Here is a 27,253-nt window from a genome sequence, read left to right as displayed (position 1 = left end):
ATTCCATTAGTTTATGAAAGAGAGAGTTTCTTGAAGTATGTTTTGGGTATTTAATCATGTCTTTTTAGGAATTTGGCATGTGCTAAATTTTTGCAACTTTCGGTGACAAGCTGCTTATTTTTACCATTTTTGGCAAAATCTTCATTATTCAATACATATGTCCAGAATACTTTCTATAATTTCTTATTGTAATGATCTAATCTTATATTTCTAACACAACCTCCTACTTTTATCAACAATTGCAAGACTCAGCTATTTGCTACTTTATCAGCATATTTTTGGTTGAATTAATGCAAATATAGTACATGGAGTCAACAACAATTATAACATTAATTAGGAATATTATCCCTAATGCTCATAATATGTCATGAATTTTTTACTACTCAAAAATTGAATTTTTCCTTAAAAGTTTGTCCATAATCCCAGTTCCCTAACTTCTCTTGTACACTTTGAGAGTGTTCTTTATTTGCTCCTATTTATTATTTTGTGCAAAGAAACAGGCAAAATGGGCAAATTATGAACACAGTGTGACAACAATGAATTGCAACAAACATGTGACCCTGATTCACCTGTGAATGAGGTTCCAAAAGGAAGTTAGGGCATTTCCAAGATTTATACTAGATTCCTTTCCAGTAAGCTAGAGAAAACTAATTTGTTCAATGCGAATTTCTGTGTATTTCATGACATTGGCTGGTACAAGTCTGAGCACAGATGGTCAGAGAAACAAATCACATTCAATCAGTTACCAACATGAAGAATTTAATGGAAGGAAGAGAAATTGCTAAATTGAGAAGGATTTATTTTTTAATGCCAAATGAAGTATGGAAAAAAATTCACCAACTCAAAGACAAATTTATCAGCTTAACACATGCCATTTGTGTGGCTACATCTCACTTGACCATACTGAGGATAAGAAATGCCTATACTTCTCCTCCCCCTACTTTTTTTTTTCCCTTTTAGATTCAAACATGTGCCCATATGCTCATATGCTCCTTTGGGTGTATGTAATAAATTGATTACTCACTACAAATAAACAACAAAGGAGATAAAGTAACTAAGACCATAGAATAACCCTAAGTGACTTATTTATCCACTCAGAAGAAGCTAAAGAAAGATGTTAAGGGCAAACTGATTAACTAACTAATATATAAAGTTTGTTTTAAGATAATTTTACAGTTGCTGTGATCTCAGCACTTTGGGATGAGATTATAGGTTATTTTGTGGCACAGCTGAATATCATAGGTGCAGAAAAGGTCTCTGTTGTTTGAAGGCCATTCTTGTTACAGGAGCAACCTGCTAGTACCCAGCAGCTACTAACAGGTTGAGCCCATAACAATTCTAAAACCTATAAAGTTCCCTCTAAATAGCCTTTTATACTTTGGAATTTAGTAATGTATGTGATAGCTCTCCCTTATTTCTGTTAACAGCAAGCCCATTTTCCTGGTAAGCCAGGCTAGAGGCTTTAGAATTACTTTTGAATCTTCTCTTTTTATATAGACTCTACTTCTATTGTATTTTCTGTATTAACTTTGTATTCTCTCAGTCCACTCCCTAGTTTAGGTTCACACTTGGAGTTTTACAATAAATTCCTAATTGATAATCCAGTATTAAGTCTTTCCCTACAGTTCATTCTATCCCATGTCACTACATAATTCTTTCTAAAGGGCAATTTTAATCACATAATGATTCAGAAATTTTAAATGTCTTTTCACTCCCTGTAAAATAAGTTCCAGATTCCTCAACTAGACAACTAAACTCAATTCAATTCTGTTTAAGAAACATTGATTAGGTACCTATTGTATGTAGAATAGTGTGTTTAATACTGAGGGAGATGCAAAGTTAAGTCAGTTTCAAATCTCATAAAATTTGTTGTTTTATCCTTCTTTCTTGAAAAAGACCCATGACATCAGGAGGATGATATCTTGATTTGCAAGTAAATGAATTGGATTTCAGTGAGGCAGAGTATGCAAAATAATCAGTCTCACTCTCTCTAGAATCATTGCAGTTCAATAGGAAGGTAAGTCAAGACAACTGGCAATGGACCCAGATGCAGTGGGAGATCTTGGCCTTAAACTATGGTCTTTCTTAGGTCCCAGTTTCTCTGAGGCAACACCCATTGACTGATTAAAATGTAGGTAAAAATTGAGGCAAAACATGGTCTAGTTTTCCATCATAAAAGAAACAGCATGGTAGAGTAAAATGCTCAGAGTTTTTGGCCAGAACAGAAACAATTGCTATTTACATTCACTCTGCTATTTCTTTCTCTTTTTCATAAAATTTATAGTCTAAAAGAAGGGGAGAAGCAAAGCATCGCTTTATAACCATATTATGCTGTCTGTCTATGCATCTCTCTGTCTCTCTCTTTCTCCCCCTCTCCTCCAGACACACATATATTGCAAAATTGCAATATAATTGTAACACATTAGTACAAAACAAAGGGGTATATGAAGTATGAGGTCTGAAGGTTTTAGTCAATTTTCAACAGGGAAGGTTTTGACATTTAAGTTGAGCTTTAAAGGATAAGTTGTATTCAAAAGGGAAGGTGAAGTGGGATATTTCAGCCACTAAGAACAGCATGGACAAAGGTCCAGGAAGTGTTTTGAAGACAGAGAATAGATTAGCTTGTGAGGTAAGGCTGTAAATATAAAATGTAAAGAAATGATAATGTAAAGGTAGAATAGAATTTTGGAGAACTTTGAATGCCAGGCAAAGGCATTTGATCATCAATCAACAGGCAATTGGAAGGCAATGAAGAACTTTGAAAAGAAGATTGACAAGTCAATATTTATGAATAAAGAATAATAGTATAAAGGAAAAGTTGGAAAAAGAAAGAATTGCAGGAAGGCCTCTTATGAAACTATTGTAATAATCCCGATGGGTTATAATCAGAGTTCATACTAAACTAATGACAGTGAGAATAGAGTCAAGAAGATAATAGCATGGTAATGAGGCTAGAAAGGTAGGCTAGACCTTGTGTTTTGTTGAATGAACACATGTGATTTAAATAATACCTCATTCATAGTAAATTATGCATTGCTTTGCTTTGGATTGATATAAAATCATCTATTCTGTATAATATTCTTTTTGTGAGTTTTTTTAGTCATTTGAACAATAATGATATAATAATAAATGCTGACTTGTATATAGGCATAATAATAGTGTCCCATTGTCAGAAAGACAAAATAAAAAGAACAATGAACTATCTCTAGCATCTTCTGGTCCCATCAGTATTCAAAACCTATTTTTAGTGTATTGGTACTAAGCTTAGCCTAATCTCACCTCACTTTCTCATCTAATCCTTCTTACAAAAAAAGAATATATACTATAGTTCTAAGTCTTTCCGTCTCCAAACTACCAATTAAACTTCAAGCCTTCACATTAAGAGTAGATGATAAGGCCATATCTCATTGAGAATATGAAGATAATATAACACCAGTTTATTTAATACCCAAAATTAGTATTTCAGAACTTCTAAGAAACTCTAGCTACTCTGGGCATAGGAAAAAGTAATCCCTTCTTTTTATTAGGACTATTTATTCTACTTGTCCATTAATCATCTTTAATTTTTTCCAAGACTTAGCTTCAGTATTCTTTTTCTCCTTGTCTCTGTCTGTTTTTCTGTTTGTCTTTGTGTGTCTGACTCTCTCTGCCTCTTTTTCTGTGTATCTGTCTGTCTTTATCTCTCCCTCTCCTTTCCATTCTCATCTCTCTCTCTCTCTCTCTCTCTCTCTCTCTCTCTCTCTCTCTCTCTCTCTCTCTCTCTCTCTCTCTTCATGCATTATTTTTTCTTTTACTTTATTTCCATATACTTATCTATATATTTAGGTTTACCAATACATAAAAAATAAAACAAAAACAAAAGAAAAAAAACCCTTCACTTATCCTGTAGCTCCCCAAATAATTAACATTTTATCTCCCTCCTCCATTTTATAACTAAATTTGAAAATATTTTATATGAAAAAACCCTGAGATCTAGTAAGTGCTTAAAGGATACTTTGCTTACAGATAACTGTGTTGATGTCTATATCTATGTCATTTACTTTCTATCTACATTTCTACATCTACATCTCTCTTTGCTTCTCTCCATCTCTCTCTCTCTTTTGTCTTCTTTTCCTCACTACTTCACTCCATTTCTTGCTATTTTTATTCTATTATTAACATTCTATTGAAACTTAACTCTCAAATGTCTCCAGTGACCACCAATTGACAAATCTAAAAGATTTTCCAGAATTTACAACAATCAATTTATTTGTAGTATTGGGCTTCTATCCCTGGGCTTTAGAAAAACTCTATTAGTTATTCCTTTTTAATTATTCTTATTTCCTTGTTCCTTCTGATTCCATAAGTAAGAATCTTTCAGCATTCTAGATGTGTCTCTTTTCTCTACACCTATATCTTGTGATCTTTCCTCTTTTAACAACCTCATTCATTCTAGTGACTTCATGTAGACACATTCCTCATACAATCTTTCTCCTATCCTTGCCTTTTTTTCTCTATGTTGTAAATCCACGTTCCTAACTGCCTATAGGACACCTCTACTGGGAATCCAAATTGCACAGGGTGGGAGAGTAGAAACAATGTTTTATTTGGAGTCAGAGGATCTGGTTTCAAATATAATTCCCTGCTTCTTACTAGCTTTGTGATCTTGGGTAAACCACTTAATTTCCTGAAATTTTATTTTTTTCACTTATAAAATCAAAAATTTGAAAATCCCTTTTATTTATGTTCCTTTGTACTTCTTCCATTTTCTGGCATTTCTGCAATGGCATCCCCATTTGCCCTATTTATCATACTGAAAGCCTTGAAATTTTAAAAACCTTTATGACTTAAAATCTTTATGATTTTAAAATCTTTAAGATTTTAAAATCTTAAAAAATTTTAAATCTTTATGATTGACCTGTCATATCTAATCAATTGCCAAGTTCAATTCAGCATTTAGAACATCTCTCTACTTCCTGTTAGAACAGGAACTTAACCACTGGTCATTCACATCACAATCTTTTGCTTTCCCACTTTGCTATCTTTGCTTTCATCCATGACCTCCAAATCCTGCAATAATTTCCCCTCATATCTGGCTGATGAAATCCCATCCATTCTTCAAGACTCATTTCAAATGTTACAAATTCTGTGAAAATCCTCTACCCATGAAGCTAAAATAGTCTTGATGATCTGTGAATTTTCATAATATAGTGCTCATCTTTTTTTTTTTACTTATTGATAGCTTTTATTTCCAAAATACATGCAGTTTTCAACATTCACTCCCTGCAAAACCTTGTATTCCAAATGCTTGTCTCTCCCTTCCCTCATGACCTCTCTTAGAGAACAAGTAATCCAGCATAGGTTAAACATGTGCAATGCATCTAAACATATTTCCATATTCAGTGTGCTGCCCTGTTCATATCTTTATAGCATTTATCACATTTTTTATATTAACTATTTGCACATTTGTCTTATTCCCTATACTAGAGGATAAGCATGATATAATGGAAAGAGTGCTGGATTTGGAATCATATTATCTGTATTTAAATCTTAATTTGACTACACACTATGTATGTTTAGATAAGTCAAATAGCATCTCTGGACTCAGTTACCAAATCTGTAAAATGAGGGGATTGGAATAGATGATCTATCTGTAAGATAGATCCCTTAATGCCTAAATAATAATTGACAGATAGGAGGGTATAGTAGAATAAATGTTTTTCTCCCCCAATATAATGTTAAAGATTGTCCTTGCTTGTTGGGATTGCTGTAGACAAGTATATCTCTCTTGTATGTTAACTCAAAGGAAATCTAAAGTATGCTGGAAAGGCTACAGTTATTTTCCAAGTTTAAATTTGATATTGATAATAACACTATGGATAGAATGAAATTGTAATGATAATCCATTAGTAATTTGTCTCTCTGATTCAAATCAAGTATATTTTTATTTTCTATTATTTTTCAAATGGGCACAAGAGATCTGAATTTTGCAGATTAAAAGCCACAAATGAATTAAAACATCTAAAAGTTATCACTATCAGATTTTTAGAGTAAAAGCAATAATAACTTTTGTTTTTCCTCTTGAAATTCCCATTGCCATTATGTGCATTATTTTCAATAAAACTTCTCTTTCCTCAATATCCATGGCTATAACATAAAGGAACTATTGATTCTAATAGATTTTAAATCAGAATGGTAGGAAGTTAGTGGAATGAGAGATAATTCAAATTAAGAGCACAACATTAAAAAAAAAAAAAGTTTTTCCCCCTAAGTTATTAAACTCCTTGAAATTAAAAAAAAAAGCTGGTTTTCCTTTTTTGTATATGTCAATAGTACTTAGCACAATGACTAACAATAAATGCTTTAAAATATTAGCTGTGAAAGCCTAATTAAGTCATTTAACTATTTTGCTCTGAAATCTCCTCATTTTTAAACTGAAGCATCAATAAGCATTTATTAAGCACCTACTATATTCATGGCACTCTGCTAGATAATGAGGATACAAATGTAGACAATGAAAAAAAAATCTTTGCTCTCAAGAAGCATACTTTCTTGGATTTGTCATTTGTAGAAATCCTAGAGTTGAACTAGAGATTTTCTCAAAGACCCAGCCATGTGTTCTGGCTAAAAGACTATGATAAAATGTCTCAGTGTCAAATTTCATGAATGATCCAGCAACTCTAGGGAAGTACCCCTTAGAGACTGAGGATCTGGATGAGGTTCCCAGACTACACCTATTAAATAAAGTACCATAATGGTGGTGGCAGTAGTTGCATAAAGGCTAAACATATAACTCTGGTATAGGCAACTCTCAAGTAAAGAAAACAATGCAGATCTGTACTTTCTCTGTAGTTTATAACTTTAGAGAGTTGTCTAGACCATTCAGAGGTTAAGGGCTTGTCACAGTGAGTATGTTTCAGAGGCAGAATTTTAACCCATGGCTTTGTGCTATTCTTGATCTATTAAACTAAACCATCTCCTCTTTTTTCATTTCTTTACATCTTCCTACCTTCTTTCCCTTCTCCTCTTTCTATTCTTCTTTCTTGACCTGCTCTTCCTCCCCTTCTTTTCCTCTTCTTTCTCCTTCCTCCTCTTATTCCTTTTCCTCTTCCTCCTCTTCCTCTTTTTCCTCTCCTTCCTCCTCCTTTTCTTCTTCCTTCTCTTCTTTTTCTTTCTTCTCTACCTCTTCCTCCTCTTCCTTCTCCTCCAAATCATCTTCCTAAATCCCATATAGTTTTCTAAACTATATGAGAGAATTCAGGAAATCAATCTAGCCACTTCAAAACCTCTTCCCTCCCACTCTAAGTAGTATTTGTGCACTTGAAGGAAACTGAAAGATACTATCCTAGTTGTTTTGAGAAAAATTTATGTTTGCATGTGGTTTCATAATTTTGACAAGTGTCATGAGACCAAAATGGAGCCCACTGTGAAAGTTCAACTACATAAAATATGAAAAGCAGAAGAAGGAAAAATAAAGACTACATTAAAAAACCCATCCATTAGCATACTCTTTATTAAACTCAAATTAGTGTTACACTAATGGAGTTTAGGATGAAACAAACAAGAATTAAAGGTCTTAGAAGACTATAAAAGTATAAATATAAAAGTGTAAAATACAAAATGTCATTGCAGCCACATGTAGTAGTAATAAAATAATCATTTCAATTTCTATATTCTATGTCCTCTCCCCAATTCTTTTGGATATTCATTGTATTACTTGAAATTCTATGCCTTCCTTAATGTTCCATCTCCCAATATGCTACTGAGATTTGGGGGCACATTGAATTTCAGATGTTCATGTAATAGCAGAATAAAAATAAAGACAGGCTGAATGACCATTACTTACTTCTTTTTTGCATCGTGAGTTGCATGATAAAGCTAATATCTGGCTGCTATCTAGGATCATAGTTTTAATAAAGATAGAAGAAAAGGATTAAGTTTTTCTTTTATCAAATCAAATTGCTGTTGCATATAAAAGTGTGAATGAAGCTGCCATCACACTCAAGGGATGGATTTGTATGGAATGTATGGTTCTCCTATTTTTAGAATCAATGATTCAAAGTCTTTAGCATAGATAATCTAATAACAGCTTTATTGATATAGCTATTTCATGTCAGCAATAGAATATAGACACAAAATAAAGATGTTATTATATAATTTCCTACAAAGAATAGATACTTTTTGTTATTAGCAGGCATAAAAATAACTTTTGTTAGCAAATAGAAAACACAAAAAAAAAACATTTTTCCTATGTTATAAATATAAATGATGATAAAATTGTAATAAAAGAAGCTGCTTTCTAAAATGGTTTTTTAGTTGTCAACTGATAATTTTAGCAAGAAGGACATCTTGATTCACTTCCAATAATCTATTAATTGATCAATTATTAAGGATTATTACGTACTTCCTATGTCTTAGGCACAGGAGCAGAAATTAGGGATACAAAGACAAAAATGACTTAGTCCCTTCTCTCAAGGAACTTTTCTTCTAGTCAGTATATTAGGATACACACAATTATATGTATATATACATATATATGTATATATACATATACATTTGTATATATGTGTATGTGTATATACATATTGATATACATAAATACACATGTTTATATTTATGTAGGGATATAGAAATAGATACAAGTTAATTTGGAGGAAGAGTATAGCAATGGTGGTTGAGGGAAAAGAAAAGCTTTCCTTTGAACATTCTTCACAACATAAGTAGGAATCATTACTTTAGTACACCAAATATACTATGGTATTTGTACTAATACGTTAGTACAAATGCACTAATACCATAATACATGCGTTATTATGTATACCATAATGTACATAGACAGCAAGTTGTAGTGTAAGCAATTTGGTGTAAGCGTTCAAATCCCGACACACTTACTTCTAGCTATGTGACCTTATCAATAACTTTTTGAGCCTCAATTTCATCAAGTAAAAACTGAGAATACTAACCTACATATCGCATAAGCCTATTGTGAGGTAAATCATTTGTAAATTTTGAAATGGAAACTGTAATGTTTTGAAAACAACCAGATATAAGAGTAAGCAAAATTTTATTTATCAGTTGTATATCCACTGAAATAATTTGGCTTAGAAAGTGCTGATTATAGCCTTCTGCTGATTATAGGCTTCTCAAATTTTAATAAATATTGCAGGAAAGAAGCCTACTCTAAAAAATTAGTAGTTCTGTTGAAAATATAAATTTTAAAATAACCTGAAAGATACGCAGTTTTTCTTATGACTAAAGGCACCAATTACATAGATTTCTTAGGTTTCCCTCATTATATTCAAAGGTTCTTTAGAAGACAGAAAGAACAAGTTTGTCTCTTTAACCCCCAAAATAGAATATAGTACTAAGGTGAGTGGCTATATTTGAAACAGCTACAATATGCCAATGTAGCAATGAAAGTTAAAAGACTTGTCTCAAAGGCAGGGATCATTAGAATGAGTGAGTGGTTTGTATTATGGTTATAGGACAGACTCAAGCAGTGCAGAAAAGTGCAACGGATTTGAACAAAATATGCTTTCTCTCCACTGCAATAATTGTGTACAATGAGTGTTGACTTCAGCTGTTTTGGATACTACTGGGTGAAGAGAGGGCAGGTAGTATCTAAGGTTACATGGCTTAAAATCACATTTATTCAACTATGAAAATACAAGAAATTAATAATTTATGACTGACATCATTAGGGATAAATGAACATTTTGGAAAAAGAAGTTGCTCCAAAATTAAGTTAAACTATATACATACAAATAGACAAATAAACATAAATAATATCCAACTATATATATATATATATATGTGTATGAAATATATGTGTATATACATGTTCATATACATAGATAAAATTTATATAACACATGTAATACACATATCTATAAAACATCTGTATTGTGTATATACACAATATTTTTCAATATATATATTCCTGTGTCTGTATACATAGACCATATTCTCCTCTTAAGCCTTATATTTCTGCCTGCATATTTTCCATTGAATCAATTTTTAAGGCAAACCCCAGTATCTAAAAATACTTGTTATAGCTTCAAAGAAGCTACAAAGAAGCTTCTAAGGAAGTTCAAGGATGTTATAAAAACGAAAATAAGCTGTTTTGTGATGTTTTCAGGTTAACTGAGGTTCTGCTTTTTAAAGTTGGGGTGTGTGTGTATGTATATATGTATGCGTGCATGTATATATGTAAGTATATGCATTTATATATGAGACATTTTTCTACTTTTTGGTGAAATGCTTTTCCTGTAAACTTCACAATAAATTTCACAGCTTTTAGAATCACTAGGTCTTTCTTCATATCCTTTAAGTCAATCAAGTAGTCTGCAAACATGTATTAACTGCTTGCCATGTCCCAGGAAAACAAAGAGAGAAGAAAGATAACCCTGATTCTTACAAAGAATGCATTCACCTTGTGGTCCATCTGCTCACTGCTGGGTAAGATCAGAATACATGTCAAATCAATACAGAGTACTTCAGGGCACAAAGAACTAGCAGTTGGAGGAAGAAAGAAAAGTTCTCTGAATGGAGTCTTGAAAGGAAGTGGAGATTCTCAAGAAGGAGAGAGGAAGAAGTAGATCATTTCAGGCATGGGGGAATGCCTGCATGTGGGCAGGGTTTTGAGATGATGCAATGCCATATATTAGAAATAACAAATGGACCAGTTTGGCTGAAGTATAGAGTATATTCAGAAAAGATATGTACAAAAAGCTTGGAGATTTCCAGGATAATTTTCTAATTATCCACTCTAGGTTGGAGGATAGTTTCAAATGAGCAACTTTCATTTTATCCTAGAAGCATGCGAGATCAGAGAATCACTGATCAAGAGCTCAGAACATTTAGATGAAGGATTCTTAACCTTCTCTATGACATGGCTGCCTTTAACAATTTGGTGAAACCTGTGGACCCACTTAAAATTTAAAAAGTAAAATCCGTAAGATTACAAAGGAAACTACTATATACTAAAATACAGTTATCAAAATATGTTGTAACATTTCTTCATAGACCCTAGTTAATAAACTTCTTGTTTAGTTCAATACTCTATTCCATTTTAGAGATTAGGAAAGTGAGGTCAAATGATCTGTCAAAATCACACAGAGAATAACCATCAGAGCTCCTGAAGCTACTTAAACATGGAAGTGGCATTGAGAATATACTGAATAGGAGAGAAATTGGAGGCAGGATGCCAATTAGGAGCTGACTGTGATATTCCTAGTGAGGGCTGGTGAAGACTTGAACTTAACTGTGGCCAATGTCAGCAGAGAGAAGGGAACAGAAGAAAAAAATGTTGAAGAGATGGCTAGGACTTGGTGACTAGATATGACAGGTGAGGGTCAAGAGTCAAGATGGTGACCCTGGATGACTGAAAAGTCTGTTCTCAATAGAACTAGAGAGTTAGGATGAGGGGTGGGTTTCTAGATATTCAAACTTGCTTGAAAACAGGTGAATTTCTGGAGGGATTTGAGTATTGGAATAAACAGAGAAATCCTGACTTTGGGCTTGCAGAGCTTTGAGCAGTCAGCAATTTTTAGAGGAACAACGGCAGGAGGGAGCTGATGAGAAAGTCAGTTCTTCTCAGCATCCCAGCAGCCAAAACATCATTTTTTTTATTCTGAAACCTTCTTTCTTTACCCATCTTTACTTTATCTTTTCTTTTCCTCTTTCACTGAATCTCTTCATACAATTTTTAAGGTGAACCCCAATTTCTAAAAATATTTGGGATAGAGGAGCTTCTGACAAGGTCCAAAGCCAAAAGAAAAAAAAAAGCTGCTGTGGGATGTTTTCAGGCTAACTAAGGTCCTGCTCTCTCTGAGCTTTGATCACTACTCATTAAATCCACTTTCATGCTAATGTACCAGGATCCCATCAGCAAGTGGCTCAGACTCTGCTGAGTGGATGAGGCCGGAAAAGTGGTCTGCCCTAAAATGGAGAAAGCTTTGATTTCTATAAAAATACCTTGGTGGTTCTCACCAGTAATGGCAAAGGAAATGCAGGGACAGTGTGTGGCATTTTAATGGGTCTCAGTAAAACAGTTGCTGGTGTTTTTTATTTTTTTCTTTTGGAGGAAAAAATAAAGCTCACATGAATTTACTTTAGTGATTGTGGAAAACTGCAGAAACCTTGATATATCTGATTTCCCAATCAAGTTAATTGTCATGAGTTCAGGTGAGGTAATTATATCCATTTTATGAAGTGATAACAGGCATCCTATAGAGAACTAAGATGATTATAAAAGGGCAAGGATAGTTCACAAAAACCTGGAAAATTCTAAATTATGAATCTCAGAGCTTCTGAAATTAGAAATTAAGGGTTTATATGATTCATTATGCATAAATATAATGCACATTTATTATACCTAGAAAATGTGTCTGCATGTGGATATTGATATTATATATATATAGATGTATACACATATATATGTCTACTTATTGATGTATATACACAAAATATATAATAAAATATGTAGATATATAGACATATGCGTGTGTATTACATACATATTTTGGTACACAAAATAGATATGTAAATATGTATATATTTCCTTATGTAAAGATGCACACAAACATATAAACAATAAGTAGGTAGTAAATACTAAAAAATAGATGTGTATAAATGTTATATATATGTTTTATTGTATATAATAATATAATAGTATAAATAATACTAACACTCATATAGGACTTCATTATTTACAAAGTGCTGCACATATGTTAATGTATTTGATCTCTACAACAACGTTGTGAGGTGGGTGTTGATCTTTTCCTAATTTTAGGTATAAGGAAAGAGAGATACTGAAATATTAAATAATCCTTATCTAGGGTCATACAGCTAGTTAGTTTCTGTGACATGGTTTAAATTTAGGTGTTCTAGACTCCAAGTGCTGTACTCCGTTATACCACCTGTCTAAAATATGTGTGTAGGTAGCTGTGATAAAGTGAATTGAGTCAACCACAAAGTCATAAAGATATGACTTTATGCCTTAACTGTGTAACGTAACAGAAGTTCCCCTGAAATCACAAAGTCAGTCAAAATAGTTGTAGTCAATTTTATTACTTTTGCAGTCTGTGCTATGAGAACAGTGTGCTTCTTGGACTGCCAAGTCCAAATCTGTATTATAAAAGAAGAATTTTCTTAACACTTTTAAGAAGGATCAAAACAATGCATCATCAAATGATATGGAAAATTGAATTTAAAATATTCAAAAGATGGTGTTATGGCATAGAAAGTTATAAGAATAAACACCCAGTTTCAGTTGGAGGCCTATGAGAGGATTTTAATATAACTGCTGCCCCTTAAAAGAACTACCTTGAGATTTAATTTTTTGATAAAGGCCAAATGTTTTTGAAAGGTTTTTCATTGTAGAGCCTGAGATCTCTCTTATCAGAAAACGTGCTATAAGAACCATTCCAATTTTTTTTGACTGTTAGGAAAAAAAATATTTGGGCTGGTTTAAACAGGTAGTACTGTATCCTGTAGAAGGTATTTGGTGTTGTTAGAAGTATCAAAAATAATGCCCCAGTCACATTCTTAAGTGACCTTTTATTTCAGCTAAATAATATGGTAGTTCAAAACATGCTCTCTCAAGTACTAGAGCAATTTCTTTTTCACTTATAGTATAATTTAATGTTATAAAGTATTGAGGAATTCATGGAGCTCCCTCAATGTAGAAAAATATGAGAATCAAAAAAATTGGATTTAAAGTCAAGGGACTTGAATTTGAAACCTGTTTCTGTTTGTTATCTGCATAACTCTGGACAAGTTCTTAATCTCCTTTTGCACTAGCTTTCTCAACTGTAAAATGTGGGGAGTTAGGCTATATAAGATTTAATGACTGTTTCAAATTTAAATCCCGATGTCCATGAATCATTGAATTATCTAGTACAACCACTTTTATTTTGGTTCTAGAAAGGTGATGTACCAAAATCATATAGCTACTAATTAGCAAAGCTGGAATTTGAATTCATAGCTTCTTTTTCCACATTCTGTACTTTGTCCATTATATTTCTATCCCTGCCCACTAGCTCTTCAGGTTTTCTTTAAAACCAAAAATACACAAACACACACACACACAACAAACACACACACACACAATGGAGCTCTTTGGGCATCTGGTAAATTTTATGATCTTCAAAGAATGTTTTGAAATGCATAAAATAGAGTATATTGTATTGCAAAGGAAACCATTATATTATGCTAATAATATAATGATGAATAATATAATTGATGAATTAGATAAAAAAAAGCTAATCTCTAATCCATAAAAATTTACTATACTACTATCTGCTTCCACTATGGTGACAAGATAAAACTTATTTCTCATGTATATATTGCTCTATGTGACAGAAAGAACAGAGGCAGCCTCCCAGCATGTATGTGGAAGTTTCTATAGGCCTAAAGGAAAAGGTACTGGCATCTAGCTAGGATCAAATTGTGTCCCTCAGAAACAACTTAAGATGGAAACAGAACAGTGAAAGGCAAATTCTCCAGCATGGGAGAATGGTGAAATAGCTTTTAGGTCCATCTGTTAGAAGACTCAATTTTGAAGAGGAAGGAGTCAGAAAATGAATAATCGGGAACTATGGATGAGGGGATGGGATAGGGTGCAAGGTTCAAGAATGAAATCACCAAAGAAGTCAAGAGCAAGAAAAACTCAACAAAAATTATTGAGCACAGGTAGAGAAACCAACTGGGAAGATATTAGTATCAAATGGAAAAATAATCTTGAGGACATTTAAATTATTGCAACACCTCTAAATAGAAATCAACATTGTATATTCCTAAGAGAACATAAAAAGCAGCAGACTATTCCCAAATTTGATAAGAAAGAATTATTAAAACAAAAGAATTTAAGAACTGCACAAAAGAAAAAAAACTGGTAGAATAAAATAATTTGTATTCATATTGTTAAAAACTCAACAAAGAAACAAGAGAAAACAATGAAATAAGAATAAAAATATGCAGAAATAAATGAAAAAACTGAAAGAAAAGAAACAAAAGCAATAATGTTAAAAGAAAAATATCGATATTTTGTTTTATTAATTTAGTATTTTATTTTTTACCAATTACATGTGAAAAACAATTTTAACACTTTTTTTCAAATTATTATGATTATTTTTAAATAATATTTTATTTTTATCAGCTATATGTAGAGACAAATTCTCTCCCTTCTTTCCACTTCTTGAGATGATAAATAATAGATTATATATTTGCAAATATGCAATTCATATTTCCATATTAGTCATATTGTGAAAGAAAATACAGATCCATCCCCCCCAAAAATGCCATTAACTGCTCTTTAAGTATCAGTAGGGACACATTAAAAGTTCATATACCTCTGTAACAGTGTTTCCCAAGTACTTTTCCAAAGAAAATGTTAATTGCCCTGCAAAAGTTTTATTGCCATAGGTCCTTAAAACTTATTAACTTGAAAAAATGGACAGTTAACCCCCTTCTTCTTCCCACAGGCCCAACCATTGCTGTTTCTTAAAGAATAACATAGAGTCTTCCTTCTGAGACTATTAGTATAGATAATTCATAATAAGTGATATTTGGTATTGTGCTTTCAAGTTTACAAAGCACTCTATATACATTACTTCACTTGAGCCTGTGAATAAAAATTAGATATCATTGGTATTAATGGGGGTTGTTGGAAGGGGCAAATAAGCTTTTGTGCCAGGGACTGAGGATACAAAAATAGCTTCTGTCTTTGGGCATTTGTATTTTACATAGTGTACAACATTTGCTCAGATACAAACCTACATATGAGAAAGATGTCAAATGATCTCAGGGATGGGTGATTAACACCTAGAAAAATCAAGAAAGACATTCTGAAAGAAGTATGGCTGAGTTGTCTTCATGAGAATAAGGACTTCTAAGAAATGGAACTAAGGCAGGAAATTCCCTACATAAAACACATAGGAAATGGAATGTCCTTTGTGGGGCATTTAGAAATTAAGCTTGCTTACCTAAAACACAGAATCTGTAAGGTTCTTTAAGTAACAAACAAAAGAGTATCTATTTCATCCTAAAGGCAGTGGGAAAGTATTAAAGCTTCCTGAGCAGATAAATGATGTAACTAATCAGACCTGGACTCTAGAAGTATAATTTTGGCAGTTGTGTGGAGGTTAGTCTGGAAAGATTAATTATAAGAGAGGGGAAAAGTTTGAGATAGAGACCATTAGGGGACTATAACAATATTTTAGGTGAGAGATAATGAGACTGAACCAGGATGGTCGTGGAATGAATAAGAAAGGAATGTTGAGTAAATTACTTCATAGGGAAAGTACTGAAGGAGAGTGAAGAGTTGAACTAGTGTTTTGAGTAATATAGCTACAGTTAAAATAACTAAACAAGCTAGAATAATGAGCTAGAATAATAAAATGAGTAGTTATAATTAAATAGGACTAAAAATACAGTACTGATAGTAACTTTTAAAAGCAAGTACATAAAAAACATTGGATATGAACTGACAATCCTATTTTAAGGGGAATGGAGGGTGGGTAAACAAAGGGGGAGCTTTTAGTGTACTGCAGGCATTCCTTGGAGATATTGAGGGTTTGGTTCCAGAGCACTGGAATAAAGTGATTATTTCAATAGAAAGAGTCATATGAATTTTTGGTTGTCCCAGTGTGTATAAAAATTATGTTTAGTTATATTGTAATCCATTAAATGTGCAATAGTATTATGTCTTATTAGACATTTTAGTCAGAGTTTTCCCAGTATTTGAACCTTCAGGAAAGTCATTTTGCCTCTTCCAACTTTGTTTCCTCATCTATAAAAGAGACAGAAAGTAAGAGAGATAGAGAGAGACATAGACACATACACACAAAAACATAGAGACAGAGAAAGACATAGAGACAGAGAAAGACAGAAAGACAAAGTCACAGGCACACAGGGAATTAGATAGAAATATAGACACAGGGACAGATTAAGATAGAAACAGAGAGAGATAAAAAGATGAAATGATATCCAAATCTCTCTCCAATGACAACAATTTCATGATTCAACTATTCTCTGTCACTAAGAATTAATATTAAGTAGTCACAATCTACTGGAGTATATTAAAAGATTGTCTATATTAAAAACAGGGGAAATGATCTTCAACAACAATGAATGTAAACTTTTATGAAATATGCATTAAGCACAAGATACTTTATAATAAGTAGGTGACATACTAATGGATCACTTTTGAAGATCTCCTATTTAATTTTTATTTGTTTTTCTTTTAATTGTTCTAGTACACTTAGCATAAGTTAAACTATAGCCTATATACCTCAATCTGCATTTGTACAGCCCTCAAATTAAAAAAATATTTAAATTTATTGTAAAATATCAGTTATTACTGTTCAGTAATTAAAATGAATCCTTTGTTGAAAATTTGATTTCTCAGGGCAGCTAGTTGGTACAGTGGATAGAGCATCAGCCCTGAAGTCAGGAAGTCAGGAGGACCTGAGTTCAAACCTGATCTCAGACACTTAACATATCCTAGCTGTGTGATCCTGGGTAAGTCACTTAAAATTGCCTCAGGGAAAAAAAAACTTGAAAATTTGATTTTTCTATAATTTCCCCACAAAGTTTTTTTTTCTGATGCTTCATTCTAAAATGCAGTAAACTATAGATTATAGAGAACTATAAGCAACATCATGTTCTACAAACTCAAGACGTTTTAAATATGGATTAAGCAAATATCTAACTGAAGACCAGCCTAGTAAGATGCAGAGAGCTTTAGTACCAAAAGATTGGCTAGCAGATGATGACATTTTTCAGAGTAGGCCAAAGGAACCAATTAAATGAGTAAAACACACCAAAATGATCATTGAGGCTGTGAAACCTTTAGTTTCTATAAGATTGTTGGCAATATAATAGAAAAGGAGAGTAAATGATTCATAGACTGAAGGAACTATTGTGATATTTGAAAGGGTACTGTAGTTGAATTCGGGAAGGTCTTATTCTAAATTTCAACTATAATATTTGCTAGTTTGGTCTTATGTAAATAATTCACCTTACTCTGCATCAGTTTCCTCCTCTATAAAAGTACGATTTTACTTATAGCACTTACAAGGGCAGGGATTATCTTTTGACTATTTCTGTATACCCACAATTTAGCACACTGTCTGGAAACTAACTGGATAGTTATCACTTATCAAATATTGATTGATTAACTGACACAAGTTCATGATGAATATTAGCAAACAGACCATTTATGAAGATAATTGCAGTTTGTGAGTCAACATCCTTTACAGAGAATGAAGAAATAGAGAAGTTCTAAGAACTTAAGAAAATCCTCAGAGTTACATTGATATTCAGTGACTTCAGTGAGAAAATGATGTAGGTAAGTATGGCTTAGAATCAAAATCAGAAATAAATCAAAGGCTTGAAGACTCACACATCTCAGTCTGGAAAAGCATTGGTTAGATGAAAAACAAAAGGCACTTAACATGGCAAAAAATGAAAGACAAGAAAAAATTATATTTCAGTAAGGAAAGAAATAAGTACTTACTAAGCATTTACCATGTGAAAGGGACTGAACTAAATCTTGGGAATACGAATATAATGAAAAAATACAGTCCATTCCTTCAAAGAGCTTAAACCGGAATGGAGGAAAACAAAACAAAAAAGAGCTATAAAGCATAGACTTTGGAGTTAGAAGAGATGCACCCAACGAAGGACATGGTTTTCAAGTTCAAAATATAAGAACAGGACAAGGAGGAACAAAGATAAGTTGTGCTGAGTCTTTAAAAAAAATAGTCACTCCAGGAGAAATTTATCAATGGAAGTGGAAGAAAATAATCATATTTATTAAATACTATGTTCCAGGCAACGTTACAATTTTGAAATAATTTCATTTAATTTCTAAACTCTAGGAAGTAAATGCAGTTATTATTTCAATTTTTCATGAAGCAATCAAAGACAGAGAGAAGTTCAGTTACTCTACCAGGATCACACAGCTAGTAAAGCATCTGAAGTCAGATTTGAATTTATGTTTACCAGGGCCAGTGCTTTATCCATTGTAACACCAAGCTGTAAAGAAAAATATGATAGATCTTATGAAGGACTATTTCAGAATCAATTGGCCACATGGCTGTTCCAAGGCAAGGAAGGCCTTAGGACATGAGGAAAGCTTCCCAATGAACCTATAGTAGAGAAGTCATGATTCTGAAGGCACAAAAGACAGGACCAGAGTCAGAGTCAGAAGGAGGCATAAAAGTCTTGATTATAGATACAGCAGGTATTACATACAAATGAAAATAATATTATAGACAGATACTTTTTCATGCACTTAATTTTTCCTGTGTTGATTATTAGGTCAATTTTTTTTCAATATCTACAGATTTTTTTTTCTAGGAAACATACAGTGTCTAAGGCTTAAAGCTACCAGAATATGTTATTTACTAACAGGTATACTTGGAGAACCTAATCTGTAGTGACTTCTTAAATTCAGGCCCCATGCTGAGTCTTCTCCATGATACTGATTATCACTTTTGGTAAGTATAATATTCCTTGTTTTGTGCCTCAGATAATAGCAAATATTAGCAGGTAAGTAAACCAGGTTAATCTCTTTAGATTTTTTAAGGATTTTTGAAAAAGATTTTATGATAGATGGTAAACAGATTTTTGGTAAAGAGATTTAAGATGGTGTTTTAATTTATCTAAACAAATTCTTTTTAATAATAAACTAAAATTTAATTCTTTGTATCTTTTATAAGTTGTGTGATGATAAAGATGTGGTCCATAATAGAATATCATTTGTAAAAGCTTGCTTGTTTCCTTATAGTATCTTTATGGGGGATGCCTTCAATGTATGTAAATATTTTCATAGTTCTTATATAAAGTGAAAGTAGCTATGGAAGAAAATTTGCCATTTTAGTCAAACTTGAAAGTATTTATTAAATCCTTATTCTACTGGTAAGTCTTAAGCATTGGAAATATAAAGAAAGAAAAAGAAAGTAGTTCCTACCCTCATGGATGTCATAATCTAATGAAAGAGATATTAAATGTAATTTTTTTTACATTTCTAAACTGTAAAAACAAATAATATATATTCATATAACATATGGGGGTAAAAAAGAAATAGAAGGAATGTTTAAGAGAAAACAGAAAAGACTGTTGCAAAATTTAGATAAGCCTTGTAGGAAACCATGGAAAGCAGAAAGTAAAGATGAAAAGAAAAAGCATTCCAGGCATGGAAGCCATGACTTCTCTACTATTGGTTCATTCTGGAACTTTCCTCATCTCCTAGGGCCTTCCTTGCCTTGAAATAATCATGTGGCCAATTGACCCTGAAATACTTCTTCATAAAACCTATCCCATTTTTTTGTAGCTAGATGTTACAATTATTGGTCCTGGAGTCAAGAAAATATGAGTTCAAATCTTATCTCAGACTCAGTAAAAACATAAAATTGATAGATGTGGTGTCATGTGTAAAGAAGAACAATGTCATTGTAACTGAAACTGGTGTACAGAGTGCCAAAGAAATCTTTACTAGAACATTGACCTTCAGCATTTTTCACCTCTTGGGACACTTTCCAATTCTTCTGGAAGAGTAGAAAATCAATAAGACTGGAAAGAAAATTGGAAAGATGTAAATGTTCCAGTATATGGAGGACTTTAAAAGTTAAGCAGAAGATTTTCCATTTGATCCTGGAGTTAACAGGTTGCATTGAAATTTATTGATTGAATCTGTGTGTAGGAGATATGGTTAGACCTGCACTTTAGGTGAGTGGAAGATGGATTGAAGAGGTAGGAAGACCTACTAATTAGGTTATTGGAATAGTTCAAACATGAGGAGATGAAGGCTTATATCAGGGTGATGACACTGACCGAAGAGAGTAGAGAGAATATTTGGAAGAAAAATAATGAATTAAATTTTGTATTTATTGAGCTCATCTTTAGTTTTATATCCTCCTTAGGATGTTGATGAAGTCATTCCTCAATCTTTTCCCAATGATGTTGGCCTCCAAAATGGATCCTTTCTATGGACACAACACAATTCTTTTGTTTTTCTATCTTTGTTCTCTTAAAATATCATTTTTCTTTTCTATGAATACATCAAGGTTTTCAGTGTTAGAATCTAGATGTATTGGCATTATCTGTTTTTGATGGTAACAAATACTTGTAAAATATTTACCAATCTTTTCAGTCAGTCAGCAGACATTTATGAAGTTCCTACTATGTCTGAGGCTTGTGCTTAGCATTGGGTATACAAATACAAAAAAGAAAGACAGTTTCTGTCTTCAAGGAGCAATCTATATAATGTGGGAAAATTATAAAAAAAAGAAATAAAAAGTCTGGGGTAGGTGGAAATGAATAAGAAGGAGGATGTTGGAGAAGAGCTAAAGAATTCATATGAATAGGAAATGAAGAGATGGCTTTTCTCAATGTTTTTCTTAAATGGAGATTCTGGGATGAGTTCTTTACTCTTCATTCAGAGGAGTCTCAATTTCAGAAATATAATTACAAATGCTCATGTGATATTGCAAGATGGTGAGGAATTTCAATATTTTATCTCTCTTGTCCTCCTTCCAGTTTGATCCTAAAATATCTTCAGTATAATTTTATTCAATTGAGTTTTTCACTAAGCTTTTTTAAAGCTACTTTTGTCTTCCTTTATTTCTCTTAATGTTATGAGGCAATTCTACTCACAATCTATTAACCTCTGTAAAATCCAGAAGCAAGTTTATATTTAAATCTGCATTGCACTTGATTACCATGTCTTTCCACTTGTCCAATAAGCCAAATTTTTCGAAGGTTTTAAAGTGCTTTGAGCCTCTTAAATGTGAATATGGATTTATAATGGTGAAATTATTACGTGAAATTATTCCAATCTATGTCTGGATGCTTGTTTCTATTTATACTACATTTTCATCATCAATAACATATTTGAACAAGTCAGAATAAATATTTTTTAGCTTTTTATTTTCAAAAGGATTCATAATTTTGAACATTCACTCTTGCAAAACCTTGTGTTTCACATTTTTTCTTCCTCCCTTCCACACCCCTTCCCTTAGACAGCCAGTAATTCAATATATGTTAAATATGTGAAATAGTTCTATTTTTTCCACATTTCCCCACTTTTATCATACTGCATAAGAAAAATCAGATCTAAAAGGAGAAAGAAATGAGGAAGAAAACAAAAAGGAAGCAAACAGCAAGAAGAAAAGTGAAAATACTATGTTGTGATCCACATTCAATACCCACACAGTCCTTTCTGGATGCAGATGCTCTCTCCATCAGAAGTCTATTGAAATTGGTCTGAATTTCCATCAGAATTGATCATCACATACTCTTATTGTTGCTGTATACAATGTACTCTTTCTACTCACTTCACTTAGCTTCAGTTTGTGTAAGTCTCTCTAGGCCTTTCTGAAATCATCTTGCTGATCATTTCTTATAGAGCAATACTAAAATAAATTTATTTTAATTGTACTCCATGTTTTTATTCAATTTGTTTTTCTTTTTTCTACTCATGTAATAATTTTAATTTGTACTGCCTATATAACAGAATGATTAAATAATGATTCCCACATCAAAAATAAATTGTTTCTTATCTAGTAAAATATGACAAATTTCATTTTTAGGTAGCTAAATAATGCAGTTGATAGTGCCTGGGTCCTGAAGACAGGAAGAACTGACCTCATATATTAGCTGTGTCTCCCTGGGCAAGTCAATTTACCTCTTTGTTTTTCAATTTTGTCATCTATATAATTGTGCAAATGATAGAATTATCTTCTATATTTGTGATGAAAAAAATGATATTGCTTTGAAATAAAGTACTACATAAGTGTGAGCTATTATCAATATATTTTTGCTATGATATCATTTGATATGTACCAATTCCAATTCCTATTATTTCAGTTAAGTAATTTTTCATGATCTATAGTTATGAGAATTTTATATAGCCATAAAGTCTTTGGAATCTCTTACTCCTTAATTCTTATTAATATTTTCACACCCACACCCCCTATATATATATATGTCAGATTTTACACATATATTCATATATATAATTTTATATTATATTATATATATATATATTATTTGTATAATATATCATTTATATTATCTATCTATTTACCATCCTCATCTATTGCCAGAAGAAGGGCATTGAAATTACTGAGTTTTAAAGTATATTTTTATTTAATTTTGATAGTCTTATATTCTTTGAAAAATTTATCTACCTCTTTCTCCTCTATAACAGTGTTTAGTGCATAAGTAACAAGTATTTTTATATTGGTCTTTTCATAAATACAAGGTGTCTCCAGTAATCTTAGCAAAGTTCTTAGCTTTTATTACCAGGAAATTGCATTAAGATTTTGGGGACACCCTGCACTCCTCATGAGCACCAAAATAAAAGATCACCAAATGCTTCATGAAATGCTGTTTATTTTAATCTTTGAACAGCATTAAAATCGATTTCATCATATCCTTTATTTGTCTTTCTAAAGAGAAACTGTGAGATATGCTTTCATTTAACTGTACCTTCTTTTTTTTTCTATTTCATTTATAATGGTTATGTCAAAATTGATACAATTAATCTCTTTCAGAAGCACAACAACTTAGTCATTGAACAAGGGTCATACATTTAAATTTTCAATAGATAAATGAAAGTTTATAGAAGTTTTAAAAGATTATGATTTTTAGCACCTTATTTCCCCCTGGACTGAGGGGGTCCTGGACTGAAACTAATTTGTGTGTGTATACATATTTGTATATATATATATATATATATATATATATATATATATATATATATATATATATATATATATATATACATACATATAAATATGTGTAAATACATATTTTTTTTGTTTGTGTTATGTGTTGTCATGATAAAAACTTATCTCTAAATGCAGGTCATAAGCATCTCCATGTTTAGCTAGCTTAGTCCTCAGAAAGCAGAATGTGTTGTCAGGATCATATTGGAAGTTATTTGAGGATCATATAACCTGTCAGAACTTGCGCTCCATTGGTAGAAATATTTGAAATTCAATGTCATCTTTAATTGTGAGGAGACATCAGAGTAATACTTAATGGAGATCTGATGATAATAAATGCACTTTATAAGAATTTTTCAAAGTAGAATAGGATAAACATGAGAAGATACTCATGTGATTATAGCATTTACATGTTTAAGTTAGCTATAAATGACAAAAAAGTGGGAAATGGTCAAAAGTAAAGACATTAACTTCTATAATTTTCTTTTTTTTAATTTTTTAAATTTTATAATTATAAAATTTTGACAGTATATATGCATGAGTAATTTTAATAACATTATCCCTTGTATTCATTTTTCCAAATTATCCCCTTCCTCTCTCTACTCCCTCTCCTAGATGACAGGCAATCCCATACATTCTACATGTGTTACAGTATAACCTAGATACAATATATGTGTGTAAATCCAATTTTTGTTGCACGTTAAGTATTAGATTCCGAAGGTATAAGTAACCTGGGTAGGTAGACAGTAGTGCTAACAATTTACATTCACTTCCCAGTGTTCCTTCTCTGGGTATAGTTGTTTCACTCTATCATTGATCAACTGGAAGTGAGTTGAATCTTCTTTATGTTGAAGATATCCACTTCCATCAGAATACATCTTCATACAGCATTGTTGTTGAAGTGTATAGCGATCTTCTGGTTCTGTTCATTTCACTCAGCATCAGTTGATGTAAGTCTTTCCAAACCTTTATGAATTCATCCTGCTAGTGATTTCTTACAGAGCAATAATATTCCATAACCTTCATATACCATAATTTACCCAACCATTCTCCAATTGATGGACATCCATTCATCTTCCAGTTTCTAGCCACTATGAAAAGGGCTGCCACAAACATTTTGGCACATTCAGGCCCCTTTTCCCTCTTTAGTATTTCTTTGGGATATAAGCCCAATAGTAGCACTTCTGGATCAAAGGGTATGCACAGTTTGATAACTTTTTGGGCATAGTTCCAAATTGCTCTCCAGAATGGCTGGATTCTTTCACTGCTCCACCAACAATGTATTAGTGTCCCAGTTTTCCCACATCCCCTCCAATATTCATCATTATTTGTTCCTGTCATCTTAGCCAATCTGACAGGTGTGTAGTGGTATCTCAGAGTTGTCTTAATTTGCATTTCTCTGATCAGTAGTGATTTGGAACACTGTTTCATATGAGTGGATATAATTTCAATTTCATCTTCTGAGAATTGTCTGTTCATATCCCTTGACCATTTATCAATTGGAGAATGGTTTGATTTCTTATAAATTAGGGTCAATTCTCTATATATTTTGGAAATGAGACCTTTATCAGAACCTTTAATTGTTAAAATATTTTCCCAATTTGTTACTTCCCTTCTAATCTTATTTGCATTAGTTTTGTTTTTACAGAGACTTTTTAGTTTGATGTAATCAAAATCTTCTATTTTGTGATCAATAATGATCTCTAGTTCTCCTCTGGTCATAAATTCCTTCCTCTTCCACTAGTCTGAGAGGTAGACTATTCTCTGTTCCTCTAATCTATTTATTATCTCATTCTTTATGCCTAAATCATGGACCCATTTTGATCTTATCTTGGTATATGGTGTTAAGTGTGGATCCATATCTAATTTCTGCCATACTAATTTCCAGTTTTCCCAACAGTTTTTTTCAAATAACGAATTTTTATCCCAAATGTTGGTATCTTTGGGTTTGTCAAAGACTAGATTGCTATAGATGTACTCTTTTTTGTCCTTTGAATCTAATCTGTTCCACTGATGTACCAGTCTATTTCTTAGCCAATACCAAAAGGTTTTGGTTACTGCTGCTATATAATATAGTTTTAGATCAGGTACACCTAGACCACCTTCATCTGACTTTTTTTTCAGTAGTTCCTTTGAAATTCTCGACCTTTTATTTTTCCATATGAATTTTGTTGTTATTTTTTCTAGGTCATTAAAATAGTTTCTTGGGAGTTTGATTAGTATAGCACTAAATAAATAAATTAGTTTGAGGAGTATTGTCATCTTTATTATATTCGCTCAGCCTATCCAAGAACACTGAATGTCTTTCCAATTATTTAAATTAGAGTTTATTTTTGTGGCAAGTGTTTCATAATTTTGCTCATATAATTCCTGACTTTTCTTTGGTAGATGGATTCGCAAATATTTTATACTCTCAACATTTGTGTGGAATGGAATTTCTCTTTGTATCTCTTGCTGTTGCATTTTGTTGGTGATGCATAAACATGCTGAGGATTTATGTGGATTTATTTTGTATCTAGCAACTTTGCTAAAGTTGTGAATTATTTCTAATAACTTCTTATTAGAATCTCTGGGGTTTTCTAAATATACCATCATATCATCTGCAAAGAGTGACAGTTTGATTTCCTCATCACCTACTCTTATTCCTTTAATCTCTTTCTCGACTCTTATTGCCGAAGCTACCATTTCTAATACAATATTGAATAGTAATGGTGATAGTGGGCAACCTTGTTTCACTCCTGATCTTACTGGGAAAGGTTCCAGTTTATCTCCATTACATATTATGCTTACTGACAGTCGAAAATATATGCTCCTGATTATTTTAAGGAATAGTCCATTTATTCCTATACTCTGAAGCATTTTTAGTAGGAATGGATGTTGGATTTTATCAAATGCTTTTTCTGCATCTATTGAGATGATCATATGGTTTTTATTAATTTGATTATTAATATGGTCAATTGTAACATGCTGTTGTCTCCAGAAGCTGCCGATCGCTTTCTGGAGGAGATCTGCTGTGTCAATTCAAATCTCTCGGACAGATTCTTCTTCCTGTAGAGAGCTGTTGTCTCCAGACAGTTGCCGTTTACTCTGGTCCAGAGAAGTGATTTCCCTTCCTGCAGAGATTTGTCTCAAGTCTGGTCTAGAACAGAGACTCCCTTTTCCTCCAGAGCTACTCTCTTTTATCCTCCCAGAGAATGGGCATGGGATAATGCAAGGGCTTCTGGGAAAAATTACTTCAACCAATGAACTTGCTCCTCCTAAGCATGCAAGCTCTTCCCCAGAAATTCACAAGTAAAACTCCCAATCATGGCCGGAACTAGAGAATTGTCAAGTACTGACTTAACACTTAGTAAGAACCTAACAGTCAATTATACTAATAGTTTTCCTAATATTAAAGCAGCCCTGCATTCCTGGTATAAATCCTACTTGATCATAGTGTATTATCCTGGGGATGATTTTCTGAAATCTTTTTGCTAATATCTTATTTAAGATTTTAGCATCAATATTCATTAAGGAAATTGGGCTATAGTTTTCTT

This window comes from Sminthopsis crassicaudata, chromosome 1 (assembly GCF_048593235.1).
Source record: "Sminthopsis crassicaudata isolate SCR6 chromosome 1, ASM4859323v1, whole genome shotgun sequence".
Classification (NCBI taxonomy): domain Eukaryota; kingdom Metazoa; phylum Chordata; class Mammalia; order Dasyuromorphia; family Dasyuridae; genus Sminthopsis; species Sminthopsis crassicaudata.
This window is presented reverse-complemented; position numbering follows the sequence as displayed.